This window comes from Tachysurus vachellii, chromosome 15, assembly GCF_030014155.1.
Source record: "Tachysurus vachellii isolate PV-2020 chromosome 15, HZAU_Pvac_v1, whole genome shotgun sequence".
NCBI lineage: Eukaryota > Metazoa > Chordata > Actinopteri > Siluriformes > Bagridae > Tachysurus > Tachysurus vachellii.
The window spans coordinates 20306016-20312015 of NC_083474.1; the positions used below are offsets into that span (position 1 = coordinate 20306016).

The 6000-nt window shown below is 36.1% G+C and overlaps 1 protein-coding gene across 1 annotated transcript in view; it reads right to left on the reverse strand.

The window, feature by feature from the left end:
- LOC132858422 (sialate:O-sulfotransferase 1) overlaps nt 1-3676 on the reverse strand; it is a 39863-nt gene extending 36187 nt beyond the window's left edge. Inside the window, exon 1 of the mRNA XM_060888757.1 lies at nt 3372-3676. The gene's annotated coding sequence lies outside the window, so the exon portion shown is untranslated. The remainder of the gene's footprint in view (nt 1-3371) is intronic.
- Between the last annotated feature and the right edge of the window lie 2324 nt (nt 3677-6000).

Consider the following 6000-nt stretch of genomic DNA (forward strand, 5'->3'; position numbering starts at 1 on the left):
TTTAGGTTGTACATTGCTTGAGGTACATTTGCATTTTGCAGATTTACTGCACTCCCGTAAACAAGCCAACGACAACTAAAATCCGCTCCATAAACCTCTGCTGAAATGACGGCACACCGTGGGTTTATTGACCGCTGAATTCGAACAGGAGTCTTTACAAAACCGAGAGAAGAAGTTCAGCAGAGACCAGGCAGAATTATGTAAGAGAGCGACAAACACACCTGTAAAAGGATGTGTGTCTCACACACACACACACACACACACACACACACACATACACACACACACACACAGGATTACAATGCAATTGCACTGCATACCCAGTGGAAATATTCAACATCTGCTTGCTTAGCTCTGGCAAGACACAAAGAAAAGGTTCTGATCTTTTTAGACCACTACGGTAACACAACTAAATCAAATTTGGTGGTTCGGAGCTTTTTCTACCCGTTCATTAGCAATACAAATACCAATAAATGTCGAGAGTATACCTGCAATTTTTTTCCAAAATTCTAATTTCTAAATTCACCACAAAAAGAGTTAAAATATTTCATAGCTTTTTACTTCACTTTTAGCACAAAATAAAATGCTGTCTAGAACCTGTACGTAAGCCCCGCCCCCCCCGGGCCTTGGGGGTGTGTCTAGGACTATTAGTAGCTGATCATTAACACTAAACAGCATCAGTGTGTCTTTGGCTTTTCTACTTTTTTCCCTTTTCTTGAAATTTAGATGACGGTGGAGTTCGAGTGAGTTGGCAGAGGAGTGTTTTACTAACTTGGGGCTTTATAGTGCCAGAACATCTCTACCTCAGCATCTCGTCGTCCTAATTAAAGGGGACGCCGTGGGTGAAGGTGGCAGTAAGAAATCCTACACAGCTCAATAAAACCTCTTGTTTAACTCTGCACCATTCTCAATTTTTCGCTAGTTCTCTAAGCTTCTGTCAGGGTTGCTTCAACTGGATATGGGCGTGGCTATGTGCATGGGCGTGGCTATGTGCATGGGCGTGGCTCTGGTGTAGTGTCTCAGTCTCAAACGCTATTGGCTCAGACAAGCGCTTCAATGTCACTCTGTCAACATAAAGAATTGTATCATAGCGCTCCAGACAGGAAAACCGGGAAAACAGGGAAAACTTTTACAGGCACGACAAAAGAAATCAAAGTACTTTCCTGAACACTGAACACAGACTAATCCCAGTGAGGGTTATTTACTCAAACAAGTGAAATAAACAAATGGAAATATATTTAAAAATCCTAGCCTTAATTTCATTTTTAGACAAGAAAACTTTTTATTTTCTTATTTTTTGCGCCGCTTGCTACCTGAACTGTGTTCGGAACAAACAGCACAGCTCCGAGAGATCAACTTTCAGGTTAAGTTCTGAGATGTTAAAGAACGTCTTTAAGAAAGTTTAAAGAAAGTTTTTAGCTGTTGATAGTTGAATCGTTTTTAAATAAATAAATTAGGGTGTGATAAGATTTAATAAGCACGACTCCATCCCTGATAACTAGCAAAATATTTTCATATTAATAAATAAGTTATGCATTTTACATTAGAACCTAGTTATATAAATGTTTTAGGAGTAAATAAAAAATATCTTGTCTCATAAAGTCAAGTGTAATAAAGACAACTGGGAGTAAAAAATGAAATAACTCAGGATGAAGACGTAAAAAAAAGAAAAGAAACAGCATTTATCTTACAGCAAAATCACCAAATCCACATAAACGTACATTATTTTGTGCACAGATCTTAAAAACATTAATATTTACACACACAGCTGCACACACAGCTGTCCTTCCAAATGTAATAAACCTTCAGTGGTCAAACACACACACACACACACACACAGAAGAGACGGGGGGCGGTTTAAAGAAATCGACAGGAAAAACACTGATATCCGTTCCTTTAAAGTGAAATGCACACGGCCTTCGGTAAAGCTTCACTCTGAGCAACCATAAAGAGCCTGAGCTTTTCACTCCAATTTCCTGCTTTCACTTCCTGTCACATACACACCGTTACACACCGTCATTAAGCCTGAAACACACACACACACACACACACACACACACACACACATCGTATTCACCTCATACACATTCACCTTCCTCTGCCTCTGACATTCCCTCCCTTTACAGTTCCTTAAAATCCTTTTCACAGTTTACCATCAAACACGGAAACACACACAGAGCAGATAGATAGATAGATAGATAGATAGATAGATAGATAGATAGATAGATAGATAGATAGATAGATAGATAGATAGATAGATAGATAGATAGATAGTTGGTGTTGATCTAAAATATGACAAATTAGTAAATATTTAGTTATGTTATAAAAAAATAAATACATGAAAGAATGAATGAATCAATGAATGAAAATTAAAATTACATGATGGACGGAGGGAATTAAAAACATTAGACAAATAAATAGATAAAAAAGACTAATAAATGAAAAAATGAATTGATAAATAAATAAATAAATAAATAAAAGAAATGATAGATAGATAGATAGATAGATAGATAGATAGATAGATAGATAGATAGATAGATGACAAATGTGTAAATATTTAATTTTATAGACAAAAAAGGAAAACGTACATGAATAAATGAATAAACAATAAAACTACATGATTGAAGAAAGGAAGGAAGGAAGGAAGGACGGAAGGAAGACTACACAAATAATAAAACATTAAACAAATAAATGGATAAAATATAAAAATAGATGAATAAATAAATAAACAATAGATAGATAGATAGATAGATAGATAGATAGATAGACAGATAGATAGATAGATAAATAAATAATAGATAGATAGATAGATAGATAGATAGATAGATAGATAGATAGATAGATAGATAGATAGATAGATAGATAGAGCTTCGTGTTTGCGTGTCTCCTCTGTCTTCTCTGTCTATAAGCAGTTATAAAGTTGACATCCCTGAGAGACATCAGCGCTCTGGTCCTGATCCACACGTCTAACCTTATAATCTTCAAGTTTAGGGTTCAAATAAAACCACACACACACACACACACACACACACACACACACACACACACACACACACACAAACACACACACACACACCTCGGTGTTCATCACCTGTTTGCATCTACAGTCACATTAAGTCTGATCTGTGATGTGTTCTATCAGATACAGAAACTTTAATCATATCTCAGACTGTAAAGAATAATAAACACAGAAGTTTAATATTATTTTTTAAGATCAATGATCATCAGTGTTTCTCTCTTCATCAGTGTTTCTCATCATCATCAGTGTTTCTCATCATCATCATCATCATCATCATCATCATCAGTGTTTCTCTCTTCATCAGTGTTTCTATAATAATAAAAAAATGTAATCAGCAGATCAGATCACTTACCTCTTCCCCACGGTGAAGTGTGTGTGTGTGTGTGTGTGTGTGTGTGTGTGTGTGTGTGTTAGGGATCAGAGTTCCTCTACACTCCCGGTTCTCGGTGTTTTTGCGTGTCACTGCTCCGCATGTTGCTTTCCCGCCGCCGCTGTTTTCTCTCTGTGTGTGACGCACTTCATCCGGTCTCACCGATAATCCGATTTTTTCCCTCACGATTTATTTCGTGCTTGACTCAAGAGCACCGGACAAGCGAAAGTGGGTCTGAACCCCGCAGCGCGTGCCTCTCGCCTCTCGCTCGCGCGCACAGTAGAGCGCAGCATCGACGAACGGACGGGTTTAAGGCGGACAGCGAAGAGGCTCTGCGCATGCGCACAGTTTCTGACACACACACAACACACACACACACACACACACACACACACACACACGCATATATAACATAAATATCTAAAATATTACTGTATGCTTATATAAACATAATACATATAACGTTTATAAATAATACACACAATATGAATAACAATAAATATCATTTTCTTTATGTTTGATTGTTTATAAGTTTTTATTTGTGGATTATTTACATGAATTCGCTTAAAAGTCCAATTCAACAATCTCAATCTGTGGCAACTAATCTAAAATGGTTTATTTAAATATTTACTTGTTTATTATTTTTGATCAACACTATCTATCTATCTATCTATCTATCTATCTATCTATCTATCTATCTATCTATCTATCTATCTATCTATCTATCTATCTATCTATCCATCTATCTATCTACCTATCTATCCGGCTGCCCTAACCGTCCGCCCGCCTGTCAGTCCGTCCGTTCTTCCATCCAATACTCCATCCATCCATCCATCCATCCATCTATCTATCTATCTATCTATCTATCTATCTATCTATCTATCTATCTATCTATCTATCTATCTATCTATCTATCTATCTATCTATCCATTTTTATGTCAACAGCTGATGTTCCTGATGATGTATTGAAGCAGAAGCAGTAAATTACAGAGCAGTCGAGCAGAAAGCGGGGGTTAAACTGTGACTGAGCAGATGCAGGAGCTCGAGTACTTCTTTCCTGAAGGCCAACAATACAGGAACTATGTAACATTACAGGTACATTATAAGATGTCTCACTTTTAATAGGTCTGTTAATGAATCCAATCATCTTCTAATCTTCTGACCTTCAGGTTCTTTTCTCTCAGCTCTACAGTACAGAGTTACCTCATGAACACGTTTTTCTCAGTGACTAAAGTGAGGAGGAAACGATATTGTTAGCATAAAGTTGATCTTATTATAAACTTTAGCAACCTAGCATGTTGGACTACTGAACCAGAAGGTTCTGAGTTCGAATCCCAGGTCCACCAAGCTGCCACTGCTGAGCTCCTGATCTCCTGAACTCCTTTTCTCTGGATAAGGGCATCTGCCATAAATCTAAATGGTGTTTGAAACCTGTGTGTGGTGTTTAAAGCTAAGACGGCTTTAAACACACAACCATACTCTTTGTACCCTGCATATCTCCACCTGGTTTAGGTATATAGCCAGAAAATATCACAGCTGGTCAACAGCACAGTGATTCCTTACGAAAGCATGGGAGACATGAAATGTGCCAGAAGCACTGATATATAATTGACCTTTAATTACACTTGATAATAGAACTTTGAGATCAGTACAGCAAGAAGAAATAAGTAATCAGTATCAGTAGATAAATGTAGTTTACATAATAAATCCAGTTTCTTTAAATTAAAAATGTTTAGTGATGCTGCATCACAGCTCCAGGGTCCAAGGTTTGAGCCTAAAACCTGGTTTATAGTCTGGGTGAAGTTTCACCAGGATGTTCCTCCGTATCTGCTTCATGATGGTACTGTAGGTTCATTAGCTGAACTAAAGTCCCCCTAAACTTGTGTCTCATTCAGGACGAATCCACAGTATAGATACTGGGATACATTCACTGTGACCCTGACCCTGATATATAAGAAATATAGTATGGAATATCCATAAATGTAAATCTCTCTCTCTCTTTCTCTCTCTCTCTCTCTCTCTCTCTTTCTCTCTCTCTCTCTCTCTCTCTCTTTCTCAAAAATTTAAATTATGAAGATGTAATTTATTTAGATTAAAATAAATGATATGCTGTAAATGTAGATTTTTACAGTGGAGACAGAAAATAATCTGATTTAATCTTTCTTTCTTTCTTTCTTTCTTTCTTTCTTTTTTCTATTGACACAACTATATCTAGTTCTTATTACAATTCTTTCTTTCTTTCTTTCTTTCTTTCTTTCTTTCTTTCTTTCTTTCTTTCTTTCTATTGACACAACTATATCTAGTTCTTATTAAAATTCTTTCTTTCTTTCTTTCTTTCTTTCTTTCTTTCTTTCTTTCTTTCTTTCTTTCTTTCTATTGACACAACTATATCTAGTTCTTATTAAAATTCTTTCTTTCTTTCTTTCTTTCTTTCTTTCTTTCTTTCTTTCTTTCTTTCTATTGACACAACTATATCTAGTTCTTATTAAAATTCTTTCTTTCTTTCTTTCTTTCTTTCTTTCTTTCTTTCTTTCTTTCTATTGACACAACTATATCTAGTTCTAATTAAAATTCTTTCTTTCAGGACTGATTTTCCTTGAGTCTAATCTCT